We start from the raw sequence: 19,987 nt of genomic DNA on the forward strand, positions 1-19,987 counted from the left end.
TGGACTCTCCAACTGCTTCCAAAGTTGGGCGAGATGATGTCATATAACAAAATGAATTCCAAATAAGAAAACATTATTTTTAAAGGAAACCATAAAAGTACTAGAAGAAAACCAGGGAGTGAAGAAATCCCTTCTACCATAATGACAAATGCAAAAGCCATGAAATAAAAGATGATAAATTCAACCACATAAAAATCAGACAAAGAAAAAATTTTGCATGACAAAACAGAAAATAAAGCAAACAAAAAGCCACCCCAAACAAACTAGAAGACAACCGAAAAAAGGTGAAAAAAAAATTACAATTCTATCTCAGAAAAAGGACTAGTTACATACCCACAGGATACACACATGCACATACAAAATCATACACACATACAAAAGCACACATAGTATATACACAAAGAGCTCCAAATACAACCAATAAAAAAACCCAAAAACTCATCAGAAAAATGGGCAAAGGATATGATCATTCAGTTCACAGAAAATAAAAATGCCAATAATAGCATGCTTAACCTCATTCATAATAAGAGACATGCAAATTAAAACATTAAGAAACCATTTTTTTTTTTTACCTACCATACTGGCACAAATCCAAAAGTTTAATAACATGCTCTGTTGGTGAGGCAGTGGGAAAACAGGCATGCCCCTAACATTGCTGGTGATGGTATAAATTATTTCAGCTCCTGAGGAGCACAATTTGGCAATGTCTATCAAAATTACAAATGTATATACCCTTTGACCCAATAAGACTATTTCTGGGAATTTATCGCACAGATACAGTTGCAAATGTTCAAAAATGACAATTTAAGGTCATTCATTGCAGCTCTATAATAGTGTAAGGAAGAAAACAAGCACAATGTCCATCAACAGAGGACTGGAGAAACAAATTAGGATGAATCCATGCAATAGAACACTACACACCTATAAAAAATCAATGAGAAAGCTATGCACGGAAATGGAAAGGTATTTTTGTTATGTGAAAAAAGGGGCAAAATAATACAAAAAGAATGCTATCTTTTGTAGAAATGAGAAAGAAATGATATATATTTAATTTTGTTTGTATATACAAAATTTTACAAACTTTGAAAAAATATAAAGTAGGCCAATAATAGTTACTTTGGGGGTTACCATGGGAACTAGGAAAGACAAGGAACAGAATGGGAGGAAAACTTTTCATAATCTTTCATCTCTCTTAATTTTCAACTCATATGGGGGATATTATTCAAAAACTTAAGTTGATAAAATAAATAAATAAATGAACCTCCACTCAGAGCGACAGAATATTTTAAAAGTCAAAAAAGTATAGTTGGGTTAGACCTGTGTGCCCTAAACAGAGAAAAGGTGGCCCTGAATGGGAAGGAACTCGCACGGACCAGGCGGGAAGACAGCAGAGGAGGTGACAACTAAAACTTTCATACCTAGCGGTAGAAATGTAAATTTCTAGACACAACCACTTGGGAAAACCGTTGGGCGGTATCTGCTAACCTTGAGCACGCACATACTCAGGAATTCCATTCCAGACCCAGGAATTCCATTCCTACGTATATACCCAACCGAAATAGGTATGTTCACCAAAAGACAGACAAGAACGTTCATAGCGGCACTATTCACAATAGCCAAACACTGGAAACAACCCAATGTCCATTAACAGAAGAGCTTTTAAAAATCTGGCATATCTGAACAATGGAATACTATATAGCAACGAGAATACCTGGGCCATTGCCACATCATTGTGGATAAATCTTACAGACACGATGTCGAACAAACGAAGCAGGTATGTTTTGAGCAGTATACTATATGATTCCACTTACACAAAGTTTTAGAAGAGGCAAAACTAATCTCTGCTGCTGGAGACAGGACAGTGGTCAGTTACCCTTGGTAGGGAAAGGGGTACAAGTGGTGACTAGGACAAGCGCGGGGAGCGGGGAGCTTCCAGTTCCGAGTGCCAGCGATGTTCTATATGGTAATATGATACTGATTACACTGGTGTGTTCACTTTGTGATAATTAATCAAGCTGCACACTTTAGATTTGCACTCTTTTTTGTATGTGTATGTTAACAAAAACATTTACTTTAAAATATTTAGGATAACAAATGCCTGCAATTAGTCTTCAAAGCATTCAGGTACCTGAACTGCTACCCCAAAGCTAGAGAGACCCTTAATTCCTATCATTAGCTCCTGACATGTCCAAATGATTCTTTGACTACTTGTTAATAATGGAATCAAAAGGCACTAATCTCATTATCGCCTATCAGCAGGCACTGTCAGAATGCTGTTGGCCATAAGTTGCCTGCTGCTGCAGTCAGCAACTTGCAAAGCACCCAAAAAGAGACCAAAAAATAATAGCAGTTTAGTTTTTCTCTTATCCCACTCACCTTTCACCAATCCCATGCCAAAATCCTTCACAGCCCAGACTGCATGCTGCCTTCTCCAAGAGGCCGTCCCCAGCCTTGCTAGCCCTATAGAACTCCTATTCTCTGAACAATTCCTGCATTTATTCAGAGAGAGAGAGAGAGAAAGTTAAGAAAGCCTACACCACAGGAGCCCATGGCAGTATCAGACCTGGATGTAAATCCTAGGATGTGCGTATTTAATGCTCTCAGAGGGATGGGACATGTTGCTTTGGGTCCACACAGGATGGGCAACTGGAACTAAGAGTTCTGCACAAAGCTGGACATCTAAGGGCTACCAAATACACCAAAGGGGACAAGACAAACATTATCTACCAGCCCAGAAAAGCAGTAAGGAGGCATTGTGTTTCCCAGGGCTGTGGGCAGAAAAAAGGCCTCCTGCAAGAAACGAAAACTCCAAGCCTATTCTACTCATGGGTGTAGAGACATGGTATTTGAAACTCAAGGTGGAAAAAAAAAAAAACATAAAACTGGAGTTAGATATATGAAATCCATTTTTCAAAAACAGTGTTCCTTCCACAACCCAAGACTCATGAGACAACTCTTGACAAACATTAATTTACAGTTTAAAAAACAAAATTAAAAAATCATAAATGACACAAGGAAACAAATCACAATGAATGAGAGTTAGCTAATCACAAACAGAAGAACTGGACATTATATAATTTAAAAAATCTGAAATGAGTTCAAAATGTATAGGAACTATTATGAAATAAGACATAATGGGGGAAAGATATTTTAAAAACGAATAGAACATCTAGAAAAAAACAGTCCTCAAAATTAAAATGTGATAAACAGTCTCGACAGAGTATTAGATACAACTGAAAAGAGAAGGTGTGAACTGAAAGAATTACCCAGAACTCAGCCCGGGGAGATAAAGAGTTGGAACATATAAAAGACACACGGCCAAGAGGACAGAATAAGACCTGTGATATAATCTAACAGAAATCCCAGAAGAAAAGAAAGAGAATGGGGAAAAGGCAATAATCAAAACAGAAAACAGCTGAGGATTTTCCAGAACTAGGAGAAAAAAATAAATATATGAATTCTTAGATTGAATAAGGTCACTTAGTCCTAAGGATTTTAAATAAAACAAATCCATACATGGATATATAATATTATAATGGAAAACCTGAAAACAAGGAGAAAAAAAATCTTTTAAGAAAGTAGAGAAAAAAGATTATCCTTCAAGGAACAAAAGACATAGAGTAGACTTCTCACCAATAACAGCAAATTCCAGAAGACTGTAATCTGTATGAGTCTGCTTGGGCTGCCATAACAAAATACATGGACTGGGTGGCTTAAACCTGCAGTCCCCAACACCCAGGCCGCAGCCCAGTGCCAGTCCGTGGCCTGTTAGGAACCTGGCCTGTATCCCTGCCTGAGCTCGGCCTCCCCACTGCCCTCCCTCCCCAGTCCGTGGAAAAATTGTGTCTGTGAAACTAAGGCCACACAGTAGGAGGTGAGGAGCGAGCAAGTGAGCGAGCAAAGCTTCATCTGTTTTTACAGCCACTCCCCATCACTCACATCACTACCTGAGCTCTGCCTCCCCCTCCTACAGTGAAAAAATTATATTCCATGAAACCGGTCCCAAAAAGGCTGGGGACCACTGGCTTAAACAACAAACAGTTACGGAAGCCAGAAGTCTATTTTCTTGCAGTTCTGGAGACTAGAAGTTCATGATCAAGGTTCCAGTAAATTCAGTTTCTGGTGAACTTCCTGATTTGTAGATGCCTGCTTTCTCATATGGCCTTTCTTTCCTCTATTCTCACACAGAAAGAGATCTCTGGTGTCTCATTCTCTTCTTATAAAGACACTTGTATTATTAGATTAGGGCCCACCCTTATGACCTCATTTAATCTTAATTACCTCCCTGAAGGTTCTATCTCCAAATACAGCCACATTGGGGGTTAGGGATTCAACATATGAATTTGGGGGGGACACAATCCAATTCATAACAGAAGAGTATCTTCAAAATGTTCAGAGAAAAACAGCTATCAGCTAGAATTCTATACCCAGCTCAAGTATACTTATTCTTCAGCAAGAAAGCCAAAGACATTTTGAGGTAAAACGATAAAACTCCTACATCTAAACCATTACTGAAAGACTATAAAATTAACAGTGTACTTAGCAGAAATTGCAACTAGAAAGAAAAAGTGAATAGAAGCAGCAATAAATCAACTAAATTTGTAAAATAATCACTCAACCAATATGTGTTGAGCACTCTCTCCTATGTGCTAGGCACTGTTCTATTTGCCAGGGATGCCAAAAAGAATAAAACAAAACCTGTGTTTTGTCACAAACAATTTGGTAAATGGTGATAAGTGTGCTGAAGAAAAATAAAGCAGAATAAGAGGACAGGGAGTGAGGATAGAGGTTGTTGTTAAATCTACAAAAGCACTGAGTATTAAAAAATAATGATAGTGGTGAAATTTGAGAGTTTATAAGTGAGGTATTCCAGATCTGAAGACTAAGGCAAGAAGGATCATTTGGATCAGACAGTATTAACATGCTCAGAAATCAGTGCTGGGGAATCAGAGTCAAATTTTCAGGATCTTTGCACTCTCAGCACGCCAGCTACCAGAGTTCACAGTGGTAAGATGACTAGAGTCCCAAAAGTCTCTTGTAGACTCAACAGAATCTAGTGGAAATACTGGAACCATCTCTTACTTGTACCTCTTAAGAACTAAGATACCTTTCCCTGAAGCCTCTTAGCAGATTCTGCCTTGTGTTCATTGGCCCAGTGCCACCTGCCCATGTCTAAACCAGTCACAGGAAAGGGAAATGGGAGAATCCCAGTGTCAGTCTTAAAACAGTCCAGATTTAATGCCTGGAGCTGGGTAGAGGTGAACTGGAGAAGCGAAAACACTCCCACAAAAAATCATAGCTTTTCTGGCTAAAAGAAAGAAATGTCTCTTGCAAAAACCACAAACAGTATTTGCCCCACTTGTCATCTGCCTCAAAATTCACCATGCAGTGGCAACTACGTGACACTATGATCATACCTTCACACAACATGGCAGAACACTGGAAATTTTTAAAAGGAACCTTATGTTTCTAATTCTCTCTGTAAGTCCAACTGCTTTAACAAAAGCCCATAGCATGTGTTCAAGAGCCACACACATGTCAACTGATCTGTATCTCTATTCCTCTAATCCAATAACCAACATTTAAGGACACAGGACCATCCAACTACCTCCAAGTCAATCTCTGAAGATAGCAGATCTGAACACTTCCCATGCAGTAGCCCAAACCATGGGGTCAACTTAGGCAGCTACTTAAAGCTTCCCAGTTGCCACTATACAAACTCTCTCTTTTCAGGCTACACAGCCACTTCCAGATTAGCTGAAATGACAAAGAAATGTGCCTTTCACTAACTACCATTTCCAAATTATTTCAACATTATCATATTAGAGAGAGGTTGTGTAAATGACTGGCTAAAGTAGATTAAATGCTTTCATTTCTACAACAAGAAATTGAAGTTATGATAATGAAATTTTAAGGCCAAAGGGACTTCTCAGAGAGTATTTAATATGACTCCCACATATTACAGATGAGACTTTGTGCAAGTCAGTGGCACCAGGGCTGGCAATTTGACAAAAGAAACCTTTTAAATATCTCTGTTATCACACTGTCCTGAGAACAAGAACATGTACGTCAATTCAGCAGTTCTCAACGTATACGGTGAGTCACAGAGCCAAATTTCACATCTAATTTCAGGTTGTTCCCAGACCCTCTGAAGCTTATTTCAGGACCCTAGGATTAACAATCCCATTGTTAGATATACTTAACATACTCAGTTCAGATAAATACTTTGAGGTTATAATTTCCCACATCATTATTTAGATGTAAGAAATAATTTTATGCTAGCTCCCTTCTCTACTCCCTGCTCAAGCACTTACACATCTTACCCAGTTCACATAAATTCAAGAAATTCTATCCATGTTCAAAAGCACCCCAAGGAAAAAAATAGTCATCCCATAATGTAAGGTAAGTTAAGGGGAGCCTCTGGCTTCTCTCCTGTCCAGCGTTGTACCACCAAGGTCCAGCAGAGCTCCAAACAGGAGGGAAGCCACCAACAAAGATATTAAACTAAGATCAAATAGATCAGTGTAGTGCTTTTAACCTTTCAAGACACTTTCAAAACTATGAACTCAAACCCGCAATCCCTTGCCATCTAGGAGGGATCAGTTTATTATTTCCATCTTAAAGACAGGGAAACACAAAGAAACTCAGTGACTTGCCTAAGGTCATCTAATTAAGGGCAAAATCGGGGCTAATACCTGGGTTTCCTCATTGGTATTCCAGCTATTAGACCAGGAGTGCAAAACAGTACTTTAAAAACTGGAAATAGACACATAAGGAAAAGCTAGTGTTCATATATTGTGTATACTCCAGAGCAAAACAAAACTCTCTTGTGGATTATCTGCTCACTTTGAATTATCCATGCTGCTTCACTCCACTAGCCTGGAGAAAAGCATTGGTCATGCCGTAAATTAAACTGCCTCCATACACATGAGCTACGCAGTCAGCAAAGACATAAAAATGAGGTTTGCCACTGGCTAGCTGACCACAGCTCACCCCACCAGCCTCCAAGTAATCCCGAGTAACTTTTGCATCACCTTGATCTGTGCTAAAACTAATCCCTTCTGCTGGGCATAGTCAGAAGGAGAAAACAATTGTGTAATTTGTCTACAGGCAACCACAGTGATCTACCCACTTGGATCACTTTCCAGCTCATTTTAGCTGGGTAAATAATAGCTTGATATGTAGCACCTGCTAAGTGAAATGAAAATGGAAAATGTTTTAAAAGATTTTTGCTTAATGTCTTTATGCTACTGTAAATGTATGAAAATTTTATATCTGGGTTTTTATTACTGTTGATTGCTAAACTGACAGGGAGAAATAATCCAAGCTGGCACATTAATGAAACATGATTTTTTTTTCTAAGTTCCTTTTTTTTTTAAAATAACAAAGCTAAACACAATTAAATGGTAAAAGCCACTCCAACTTTTAACTCTTTAAGGACTGAACAGCAGATATCAGATTTTTTTTTTTTACATACTTTCTTAGACACTTCACTCTTGTATAGAAAACTCAGTGCTTTCTTCTGGCACAGTGGCATGCCCAAGCCTGGCCTTATGTTTTCAGGTTTAACCCCTCAACACCACCACTTCGTTGCTTTTCAAATAAACATGTTTTCAGAGCCTTCAGAAACATGCCTACCCATTCCAGAAAGCTTATGACAATACAGAGAAAGAATGGAAAAAGAGTACCAAGAATTGTGGGCATATGCCAGGAGAGGCCCCACAGAGAACAGACGCGCCCTCAAGAAGTAATGCCAACATTAATCCAAGTCTCTGAAGTGGGTTCAGCCCCACCAGTAACAACAAAGAGCTCAGCACCCTTCTAACAATGCTCTCTCTCACAGATTCCTATGAACGGGTCGCTTTAGAAGCCTACATTCATCCAAGAGGTGGTGTCAGTGGTGGAATTAGTCACACCTGCCAGTGAATAGCACATAACAGCTATACAGACACAAGTGAGTTATTGGTCTTCGGCTACAATCTCCCAGGAAGCAAACTATGCAACTTCTGCTGCTTCCAGGACAATTGAAAGGAACTTAAACTTGCAAATGATTAAGTATCTTAATTGTGTCATCTTAAAGCGTTTCATTACCATAACCAATACCAAAAGGCTGGGAGAAGCCCAGCTGAAGCATTCAGATGCTTGACTCTAAATTTTAGTAGCCGTGACACTTTTCATCCTATGTCTCCCTCATCATTAGATCCTGTACATGGGTTCTTACTTGCCCAATGCAAGCTCATTAGTGGAAGAGGCGGCTCTAGAAACCAAGGTTTCTGACTCCTAGGCCAGTGTTCTTTCTTCTCACCATATTGTTCCCTTCTTTCTATATCACAGGAAAGGAAAAATTGGGGGAATAAGCATGGGGTGTTTAATGGATTTCTCCCAGCATTTAATTTTAGGAAATTCAACCTGTATTTACTAAGCACCTACTGAAAATCCAACCCCATTCAAGATGGTGGGATGATATAAAAAGATACATAACATGTGGCATGTGCCCTCAAGAAAACCGTGTTCTGGAGCAGGAGGGAAAATTTGCATTACACTAACAACATTCATTCAACAGTATTTATTAATGCACACTATGAGCAAAGCATTGTGCTGAATGCCTTCAGAGAAACTACAAGACAGCAAGGAGACTAAAACTGACTAAAGCTGGGTTTGAAAAGACCTCAAAGATCACCCTCTGAGCTCTTGACACTCAACCACATCCTGGCCAAGTGGCTCCGGTTGTGCTCCCCCTAAAAAGGCTCCAATTTGTCTACTTCCAACTGAAAATGTACGGCCCAAAACTGAACACAGTATTCTCGGTGTGGCTTTCCTCCTTTTTCAAGATAATGCAATTGTGTCATTAAACCTACAATCTCATGAGCTCCTTAAACACTCACATACAAATATTTGAATATGCCGAATACAACTTAATTTTTTCTCACACATCACCCCTATTCTGGTACTTTGCTTTAACAGTTGATTTGGGAGCCAAAATGCAAGCGTAATCTTAAATTTTCTCTCTTCTGATTTGGCCCATATATTCTAACTGATAAAATACTAGAGGACCATGATTCTATTATCTAATTCTACTTTACTATCCTTCCCAGTTCTGTCTCCCACAAATACATGTATTTTCTGTAGCTTGACCTAAATCACTAGTAAATATTTTTTGCCAAAAATCAGACACAAAGCCTAGTTCTTTGGGGAACCACAAGAAACATTCCTCCAAACTAACATAGCTCCACTTAGGTGCCCTCTTTTGGTAGAGTTGTTTGGCACAAATCCAGTATCAAATGCCTTCTTGAACTTCAAATACTTGGTGCTTAACATATTTTCCTCATCTGTTATATCAAAAAAAAAAAAAAAGGAAGACCATATAGTCTGATCTATTTGCAATCAACCCAAGCAAGACTGGCTCTTAACAATTGCTGGTTCAACATCCATCCTTGCAATAATCTCAATTAGAATCTCATTCCAGATTCCAAAGGTCATTTTTAGTTAGTAGGGGAATGCCAAAGACAGGAAATAGGACTTCAATTTGGCCAAACATAGAGGGCTTGCAGAGAATAGCGGGAAAGGTAGCTGGAGGAAAGGACTGGGGCCGAACATGGAAGGCCTTGAAGTCTTAGACTTAACTCCAAAGGCAGTGGAAAAACCACAAGTGCTTTGGAGCAGAGGAGGGGTATGATTAGAACACCTAGAAAAAAACCACCTAACAATGGAGGACAAGAGAGAGAGAGGAGTAGCCAGTGGCCAGAATTATAAAGATCAGGCCCCTGTAATGGTTCAGGAAAGAGGTTAAAATAGTTTGATTAAACAGTAAATGGGAAAATCAGAACACATGACAATGAATGATGAAGGTACAATGTGGTGACTGATCACACAGGGAAGGAAACAAGGGTAGGAGAAGGCAATGAGAATGCTGAGGCCCCCTGGGATGCCATTTCTAAAGGCAGGCCAGAGGAGTAGAGGCCTCTTGGAGCAAAGGAAAAGGTAAGTTGGTTTGCACAGAGCATTCCTGAGGTTCCCACAGGACAGCCAAGGTGGAGCCATCCAGAAGTCAAGTGGACAGTGGCATTGGACCTCGGGAGGAAGCAAGTGGGGCTGGAGACAAACTGCGCAAATGTGCGCATTTTGGAGCTGACAGAAGGAAAAGGCATCAGAAAATTCCCCAGGAAAGAAATGGCCAGCAAAGTGCAAAAAGGATCTGGATAGAGCTATGTTAGAGAAGTCAAAGAGAGAGAAGCTTTGTAGAAGAAAATTGTGTCAAATGACAGAGTGGTCAAGGAGAAGGAAGAGTGAGAAATGGCCAAGTGAGGCCTTCAGGAAAGTACTCTAGCTTTAGCCGTGCTTCCCTGACTTCAATGTGCCACAAATCACTTGAGAATCTTGCTAAAATGAGGATTCTGACTCAGTAGGTCCAGGGTGGGGCCGACAATTCAGCATCTCTAACAAGCTCCCAAGGGATCCCTGTGCTGCTGGTCCATAGAGGACCAAGAGCGAGGGGTGAATAGGAGGTGAACATAGGAGGCAGTGGGTTTGGTTGAGGAGAAGGAATGAGAGCGGGATAGACGATACAGATGGTGAGTGTTGTAGGAATTACGAATCAGCAGAAGAAGGCATCAATAGCTGTTTTTAAAGAAGTACTCTGTCCTAGAAGCTCACCCTGAGAGCTCTGATAAGTACATCAAGGGAATTCAGTATATGTTCAGTTCCTCTGTCCTTTAATCATACTTGACTTCAGTAACTTAAGTTTTAAAGTGAAGTAGGAAGTGTACAGTCTAACAGTGAGGTTGACTGGCAAAAAAGTAACATACCCCTCCATGATCCATTCAGTGGCTGGTAAAACATCCCACTGGTTGCTCCTTCTTCTAAGATACTTCCTGACTAGAGCGCTGCTCCCACAATGTAGTTCTCTCTCATACTTCAGCACCTCCAACCCATCCACACCCGTTTGATTAGGACTTAGCCTCTGTTGACAGATTTTATCTTTAGAAATGCCCCTGGCTGGGCCAAAAAGAACAAGTTAAGCAAAGGATTAACCAACACACTCTTCACTGATGCAGTCCAGCCGGCACCCAGTTAAGAGGCAGAAAGCAAGAATTTCAGGTGAGCACCCTCAGCGGGTGGCCGCCGGGCTGCCCGGGAACCCCCCAGTGAAAGAAGGCAGCATCCAGCCCTTGTCCCGTGGCACCATCTTGGTGCATTTAAATGGAAACTCTATTCTTGAGGGAACTTTCATATCTCACTCGATACACACTAGGAAACAAACAAACCATCCCCCCAAACCCGCGAAGACTCTCTGACCTGCCCCAGTCATGTGATGGTTCTGAGACAAGTCAGAACAGCACAGAGAATCTCCCCATCCGGGTGGTGCCAGAGCTTTTGCTTCTAGAGTTGCCTAGAAAATCACCGTGGACTATTTCCGTTTTTTCAGATGAGTCAATCAAAATGATCAAATGAATTTTTGACAGAGAGGTTGCCAGAGAAGGGAACCTGAAGGAAATTAAAAGAAAAATATCACCTGATTCTAAATAGATCAACCATCTTAAAAGGGAAGTTTATATGCAAAAATAATTTTTCCTGACATTTATGTAAAAATCACAGAATCACAGAATGTTACAGTCTGGGGAGTCCCTTATAGTTCAGCAAGATCACCTCTGAAGCTTGTTGAAAACACAGAGGCCCAGGCCTCACCCCATACCATGGACTTACTGACCCAAACTCTCCAGGGGTATCCAATTAACTTATTTTATTTACAAGATCCAGAGAAGTGACTTTCTCAAGACAACAGGTGTTCATTTTAAAGTTATATTCCATCTAGAACTCACACGGCTGGTAACAGTGTAGTCCATGACTGCACACAGACCCTCACGTAGGGTCCGAGTCAGTGAATACTCTGAAAACTAACTATGTCATCCAGCGCAAATTTTATTGAAACAGAGAGTTTTACTCCTGGCAGAGTGCCTGGAAACAGCACTCTTCTCTCACGGTGCCAGCACCCTGTGTTGGTCACACTTCAGCCCCAAACTGCCTTACTTAGCCTAATTTTTAAGGAGGTACTTGAAAAAGTTTTGAGCAGAGATTAGGATAATCAGGTAAGGAGGAAAAAAAGGCCCAGAAAAATCATACCGTTGACTATCACCTAATTTACTGGTTTTTTTTTTTTTGGGCCAAGTTGGATATGTTTTCCAGTCCTTTCTCTGGAGGAGGGGTGTGGGAGTATGAGTGCTGTCTGCCCGCTGAAGCAGGGCACTGCATACGCCTTCCTTCATCAGAGAACCACAAAGCATTTTGCCGGCTATATCCTCTGTGCCTGGGGTTGTCTTGCAGGATTTAGACACCACTTAGTAAAGTCACTCACACCAGGCCTCCTGCGTATCAGTCTAAAAGGACACATCAAAACGCCTTGTCCTTGAAACCTCTTGGGGGCCCAGATGGAAGACAGTTGGACTTAGCAAATCAACACACAGCTCTATACATTAAAAGGCTTTAAAAGGAGGGAAAAAGAAGAGCTTAGTGCAAAGAGGAACAACTTGCTTAGAGATGGACAAGATGCGGCCAGGAAAAGCCAGAGAAAGACACGCCCAATTCAATCCCACTCCTGCCGCTTTTCAGTATGGAAGCGGAGCCAGTTTAGCTCTGACTGAAACAGCGGGGTGTTGGGTCAGAGCCAGGAGACCTGGACGAACCGGAAGCGGTGAGCCTCATGCCTCCTCTAAGTAGGTCGTTTCCCTTTATCTTGCCCACCAATGTCATGCTGCAGGGCTAGAACATGGGTTGTCACGACCATGCTCTCTCTTGAAATCCCAAAGCACTTCCGCAGCCATTTAAAACCCCCCTGAGAACTAAATCAACAGGCTTTATCAGTCTCATTTCAATTGGGCGTTTAGTCCATTAACATTTAATGTAATTATTGATATGGCTTGAGTTGAGTCCACAATTTCACTTCTGTTTGTCTCTTATTTTTGTTCCTTTACTCCTCCTTTCCTGCTTTCTTTTGGAGTGTCTGAATATTTTTGTAGAATTTCATTTTATCTGTTGGCTTTTTAGGTGTACCTCTCATATTGCTTTTCATTTTTATTTTGCTTTACTATTACAGTATACATTCTTGTCGTAATCTGCTTAAACCTAATATTGCACTACTTCATGTAAAATGGAAAAAAAAAAATCATGCAACTCTATGGGTCCGTTCCCTCCTCCAGCCTTTACGCTGCAGTTGTCTCAGATGCTACATCCACGCACTACAATGGTACGTAGGGTTTGGAGGTCAAACACTTACTTATATTTTAAATAAATCAAGAGGAAAGAATAGTCTTTTATTGTTTACTCACATATTTATCACATCTGATGCTCTTGGTGGCTTCCTAACGATGAGTTTCCATTCCTCAGCCTGAAGAACCTCCTTTAATTAGCTTAGTTTTCTTCTCATGAAAATGTATTTTACCTTTGTTTTTCAAGGACATTTTTGCTAGACAGAGAATTCTGGGTTCACAGAGAGTTTTTATTTTTTTTATTTTTCTTTAAGCTCTTTAAAATGTTTCCCCACCATCTTCTGGTCTCCACCGTTTCTGATGAGACATTAAGGTAACTCAAGTTGTTGTTTTCCTGTAAGCAAAGTACATTTTTTTTCTCTAGTTGTTTTCAACTTTTACCTTTTTTCTGGGTGGGGGTGGGGGAGGGAGTTTAACCAAGATGTGCCTCGATGTGGTTTTCTTTACATTAATCCTGCTTAATGATTGAGCTTCTTGACTTTATAAATTTATGTCATTCACCAAATTTGGGAAGTTTTCAGCCATTACTTTTTCATTTTTTCCCCCTATTCTCCGGCTTCTCTCTCCAGGACTCTAATATGTTTGAATTTATATGAGAACATGTATTAGAGCTTTTGATATAGTCACACTGGTCCCTGTTTCTCTGTTTACATTGTTCTCTTTTTTTCTAAGACTGGATAATTTCTACTGATCTTTCTTCCATTTCTCTGACTCTTCCTCTGTTATCTCCATTCTACCATTAAGCTTATCCAGTGAATTTTTTGTTTGATATTATAATTTTCAGTCCTAGGATGTTCATTATTTCTCTGCTGAGATTTCCTATCTTTTCCGAGACCGTGAGCATATTTCTCTTTATGTCCTTGAGCACACTTATAATAGCTACTTTCAAATCTTCGCTTGCTATTCCATCTTCTGGGTTTCTTGGAGTTGGTATCTGTTGACTGCTTTTCATCATGCAATGAGTAATTTTTAGACTGCATCCTGGATGTCTTGAATGATATGTTGTAGAAACTACAGACTCTGCTAAGTTTCTTCGAAATCATTTTTTTTAAAGCAAGCAGTTAACTTGACTGAAATCAAACTGCAAAACACTGTCTCTCCTGAGGTAGGCAGCAGTTCAAATTTCAGTTCAATTGTTTTCGCCTACCTCGCTAGTGTGGAATCTATCCCACATACGTGGTGCAGAGTCCAGCTGTAGATATGGGCAGATTTTATACATGAAATTTGGGGCTCTACTCTCCGGCCCACTCTTTTCATGGATACCCCTCCTTCCATCAGCTAAGGTTGTCCTAAACTCTGATCTCTGGTTATCCAGGCCAATAAAAATGCATGCTGCTTTCTATCAAGGTGCAGCCTTCCCACAAGGCATAGACTGAAGGTTGCACTCAAGATAAAACCTGTGGAAAATGAGAAATTTCACCCTAAGCCTTTCCCTCCTTCCAAGTGTCAACTTTCCCTGCAGTACCCACCTCCTTCTTCCTCCCTTAGTAATAATGTACGGAGAGTGTAGCTGCTCCCTGGTTTTCTTTGGAACTTTCTCATAAGGCAAGAGACAGCAGATAACCCAGGACTCACCAGACGCCTCTCATCAGGATCAAAGACTGTCCTTCCTCATCAGATATTCACAGATTCTGAAATCCTAGCCCCTCAGGACATACTGAAGGAAACCAATAGATCTTCCCATCTCATCTCTTATTAGAGAAAGAATCCCCTCCATCCTGGCTGGTTGGGGAGATTCTGCTTCAATATCTCTACTGACAAGAGCATATAACTTTTAAGGAAATATAAAAAGAAAAGTAAATGACCCACACACATTACATCGGCTCTTTTCATCAGCTCAACAATCCTTTAAGGAAGGTATTATTATCCTCATTTTACAGATGAGAAAACTGGGCCTTGGGGAAATATCTCTGCTAGGAAAGAGTGGAGACAGGTTTTGAACTTTGGTCTCTACAACTCAAAAAGCCCACATCTTCCCCACATTGTCTGTTCCATCCTCAGTGGCTTTAATCATTAGCAAGTTCTTCCTTATATTGAACTGAAGTCTGCCACCTTATAATTGAGATCATTCACCATAATTCATAATTTTAGATTGTGAGCCCCTAAGAGTAGTGACAGCATCTCATTTGTCTTTGTATCCTCAGTGCCTAGCACAGAAGAGGGGCTAAATAACTGATCAGTTAATTCATTAATGCCATTAGAAACGTCAGGTAAAATCTGTATCTGTTTCACCATGGTAATCTTACAGCTACCTGAAATGGCTATCATATACCATCTTTCTCCCTCTAACAAAGTTTTTCTTCTCCAGTCTGAATGTCCCTTGTTCTTTTAATTGCTTCCCATATGGTGGGATTTCTAGAACCCTCCTGGTCCTCCTGGATACAACTGACCAATACCACTTAAAATGTCACCCAGGAATTCCATTACTTCTCAGGATGTAGAAAACCACAAGAGAGTATCACTCCCACACTAAAAATAAAAAGCCCAATAATCTACAAAATCATAGGTTTTCTCCAACCCAGAGAGCTGAGGTTGCAAGGCAAACAGTGAACTGAATTCCAAAGTATGACTAGTCCCTCCAAGGAGAGACAGAACACACAAATTGTTTCACTTTTGGCAGAGAGCAGGTTGAAGCAGCAGCCACCAAAAAAGTGAATAAGAAGAAAGTTGAAATTTCAACAAATTGATAAATGTTGGATATGGACCAGCAAGAAAGTTTACAATTCCTAAGAGTCCCAGGCACAAGAAGAGTCTGCATTCACCCATCATTTTTTCCACGGTACTCACAAGAGAGATCAAGACCAAGCAAGAGACAAGAGAGAGCCCCCTATACTGCAAAGGCATGAAATCTTGCCTACTTCCCAGACCTTTCCCTCATAAAAAAACAGAAGTGATAAGCCACTGAAGAGGAAAAGTATCCAAAAAAGCTTCACTTTCACTAAAGGGAGAATAGAAGCAAAATATGTCCGCCTCCAGGCAAAAAGGCAGAAAATCTTTTCAGGTACAAAATCTTGTATACACACAAAGAGAGGCCTGCCACCACTAGCAGAGGGACAGGAAATGCTCTCCCACCCAGGAACCCCAACTAATATGAGATAGAAAAAGTCTCATACCAGATACGTGGGGCCTACCTAAGATTGAGACCAGAGCAGAAGAGAGAAACCACTACCACCGACCCCACCACAAGCTTCACACTGAGTAATAAATAACAGTAGTCTAGTCCCTCAAGGGGGGAAAGAGGATAGAAAGAGATTCCTTCTTTGGAGTAAACATGTGGGACCTGCTGAAAGCTGAGGATGAAGTGGAAAAAGGAGGAAAATCCTGCATTTCTCCAGGCTCAACACTAAGCGCAGGTAGCAGCAAGGCACCAGTGGAGGAATCTGAAGTCTATTACAGAAGGAAACAGATCCAGCTCAGTTAGTGACTATAACAACTCAACTACCCACATTAACATCACAACAGGAGTGTCTCTGTTTCCACGTATAAATACTGTTTAACTCAGTCTCTACTGTTCTTTTACACACATTGTCTGACATTGAATCAAAAATTATAAGGCAGAAAAAAAGCAAAAATAAAAATAGAAGACTCTTAGGTCAAAAGATAAAGTAGTCAATGTGACCAGAACCAAGGTGATGCAGATGTTAGAACTATCAGATAGGGACTTAAAATAACTATTACTAATATGATTTTTAATGTAGAGAAAAAGAGGTGGACAACATGAATGAATTGATAATTTCAGAAAAGAAATGGAAACTAATTTTTTTTAAAAAGAGTCAAATGGAAAAGCTAGAAATAAAAAGCATGGAAACAAAAAGATAGAATTCCTTCATTAGGCTTATCAGCACACTGGACACAGCAGAGAAAAGGATTTACGAAATGGAAGATAGGTGACTAGAAATGATCCAAACAAATAAGGAAAAAGGTGAAAAAACAAAACAGAACATATAAGAGCTAGGGGATGATATCAAACAGTGTAACATATGTTTGGAATCTCAGAAATAGAAGAAAGAGAAAGGGGAACAGGAAAAAAAAGTGTTTGAAGAGAAAATAGCCAAGAATTCTCCAAAATTAATTTTTTAAAAAATCAAATCACAGATCAAAGAACCTCAGAAAATCCCAAGTGGAACATGGGGGAACACAAGGGAGGTAGTTAGGCACATCGTCGTAAAACTACTAAAAAACAAAGTGAAAATTTTGAAGGCAGCCAGAGAAAAAGAAACATACGGAGAAAAACAAAGCTAAGAATGACAGCAGACTTCTCAACAGAAAGAATTTAAGGCAGAAGAAAATAGAATAACATCATTAAAATACTGAAAGAAAAAACTTCCTACATGGAATTCTAAATAGTGAAAATATCTTCTAAAAATGAAGGTAAGAGGAAGAATTTTCCAGACACACAAAAACTGAAAGAATTCATTTCCAGCATACCTGTGTTATAAAGATGTTAAAGAAATCCCTCAGGCAGGAATCTGGTACCAGAAGGAAATTCGTATCTACACAAAGACATAAAAAGCTCTAGACATGGTAAAAATATGGGGTAATATGACAGCCTTCGTTTTCTTAATTTTAATCTCCTTTAAAGATAACCAGCTCTGCAAAGTATATTTACTTTTAAAATAGATTAAATGATAAAAAATTTAAACAGAATAATTTTAATTTTCCTATTAAAATAAACAAGTAGAAAAATATTTTGTCTGGTTCCCAAGAAAAAGGTAACTGCTCTTTAAAGAAAAAAGAGTAACAACAGTCAGTGGGATTTATAACATATGTGGAAGTAAAATGTAAGACAATAAAACAAAGGATGGGAGGGAGGAAATAGAAGTATACCATTGTAAGATTCTTGAATGTATACATAAAGTGATATATTATTTGAAAGTAAACTGTGTTAAAGATATATACTGTGCATCCTAAAACAATCACTAGAACATTTTTAAAAGGAGCAAACTTATAAGCCGATGGTGGAGATAAAATGGAATCATAAATCATACAATAATTCAAAAGGCAGCAGGAAAAGAAAAAAACAGGAACAGAGAATACATAGGACAAATAGAAAACAACTTGCAAAATAGCAGATTCAAAACCAACTATATCAATAATTATATTAAATGTAAATGGCCAAAGCATTCTAATTAAAAAGCAGAAATCCAATTAAAAAGCAGACTAGATAGCAGAGACCCAACTACATACTCTCTAAAAGAAATTTGTTACAAATATAAACACAGGGATATGCTAAAAGTGAAAAGATAGAAAGATATACTACACAAACAAAAAATCAGGAGTTCTAAAATAAAATATTACAAAGTAGGCTTCAGAACAAGAAATAAGTTCAGGCACAAAGAGTCAATTCGTCAAGAACATACAATAAATGTGTGTGCATCTAACAACAGGACTCCAAAATACATAAAGAAAAATCCAGTTGGGTGCAGCGGCATGTGCCTGTAAGACAAGCTACTCAGGAGGCTGAGGTGAGAGGACTGCTTGAACCCAGGAGTTCAAGTCCGGCCTGTGTAACACAGTGAGACTCCATCTCTGAAAAAATAAAGTTTAAAGAAAGAAAAATCTGATCAACTGAAAAAAAAAAAATAGACAAAAACCAGGAAGACTGGGAGACCTCAATAATCCTCTCAGTAATTTATATAAAAATAGACCAAAAAATCAGTAAGGATACAGAAGACTTAAACAACACTATCAACCAACTTGACTTAATTGACATTTATAGACAACTCCAACCAACAATACCAGAATCCACATTCTTTTCAAAGGGCCCATGGAACATTCACTGAGAGAGACTATTTCGTGAGCAAATTTTTATAGCTACTTTATTCATAAGAGTAAAATGTTTAAACAATCCAAACATCCATCAAATGGTGAATGTGTCAACAACTGTACATTCACACAATAAAATACTATTCAGCAATAAAAAGGAATGAACCAGTGATATATGCAATGACATGGATAAATCTCAACAGCATTACGCTAAGAGAAAGAAACCAGGTGCACAAAAGGCTATGTATCACACGATTCCATTTCTATGACATTCTGCGGAAAGGCCAAGCTATAGAGAGAAAAATTAGATCAGTGCATGCCATGGCTGGGGATAGGGAAAGGAGACTGGCTGAAAAGGGGCACGAGGGAACTTTCTAGGGTGATGGAAATGTTCTGATTGTGGTGGTGATGGTTACACGACTGCATGCATTTGTCAAAAATCATCTAACTATTCACTCAGAAAGGGAATTGTATGTAAATTATATCTCACTAAACTGACTTTTAAAATAAAAAACAAATTTATATACAGTCATCCCTTGGTATCTATGGGGAATTTGTTCTGGGACCCAAGATACCAAAATCCAAGAATGCTCAAGTCCCTTACAGTTGGGCCTCCGTATCTGCAGTTCCACATCCAGGATCGAATATTTCCATATTCCAGATTGGATATTCAACCTGCAGTTGAATTGATGGATGTGGAATCCACAGATACCGAAGGCCAACTGTACTGTTATCCAAGATAGGAAACAGTTGTAATAAAATAAACTCATAAAAACAATACATCACACTTAATTTGGTCAGATCAGTACAGGCCTCACCTTACCTTCCTGGAAGAAACTTTTTGAGGAACTACCTCATCGTGTGGCCCCAAATGGAACTTCACTGAGCTTCTGACTTCATTACAGATAGGCCCACACGGCCCAGTGTACATATTTCCCATGCATACTTAGATCTCTGTC

At 39.4% G+C, this 19,987-nt stretch overlaps 1 protein-coding gene across 1 annotated transcript in view; it reads right to left on the minus strand.

The window, feature by feature from the left end:
- Nucleotides 1–19,987, minus strand: part of LOC105825449 (chromosome unknown open reading frame, human C10orf11) — a 626,737-nt gene that overhangs the window by 503,919 nt on the left and 102,831 nt on the right. The gene's annotated exons all lie outside the window — the stretch shown is intronic.

Source organism: Propithecus coquereli, unplaced genomic scaffold (genome assembly GCF_000956105.1).
Source record: "Propithecus coquereli isolate 6110/MARCELLA unplaced genomic scaffold, Pcoq_1.0 Scaffold80, whole genome shotgun sequence".
In the NCBI taxonomy this organism is placed as follows: domain Eukaryota; kingdom Metazoa; phylum Chordata; class Mammalia; order Primates; family Indriidae; genus Propithecus; species Propithecus coquereli.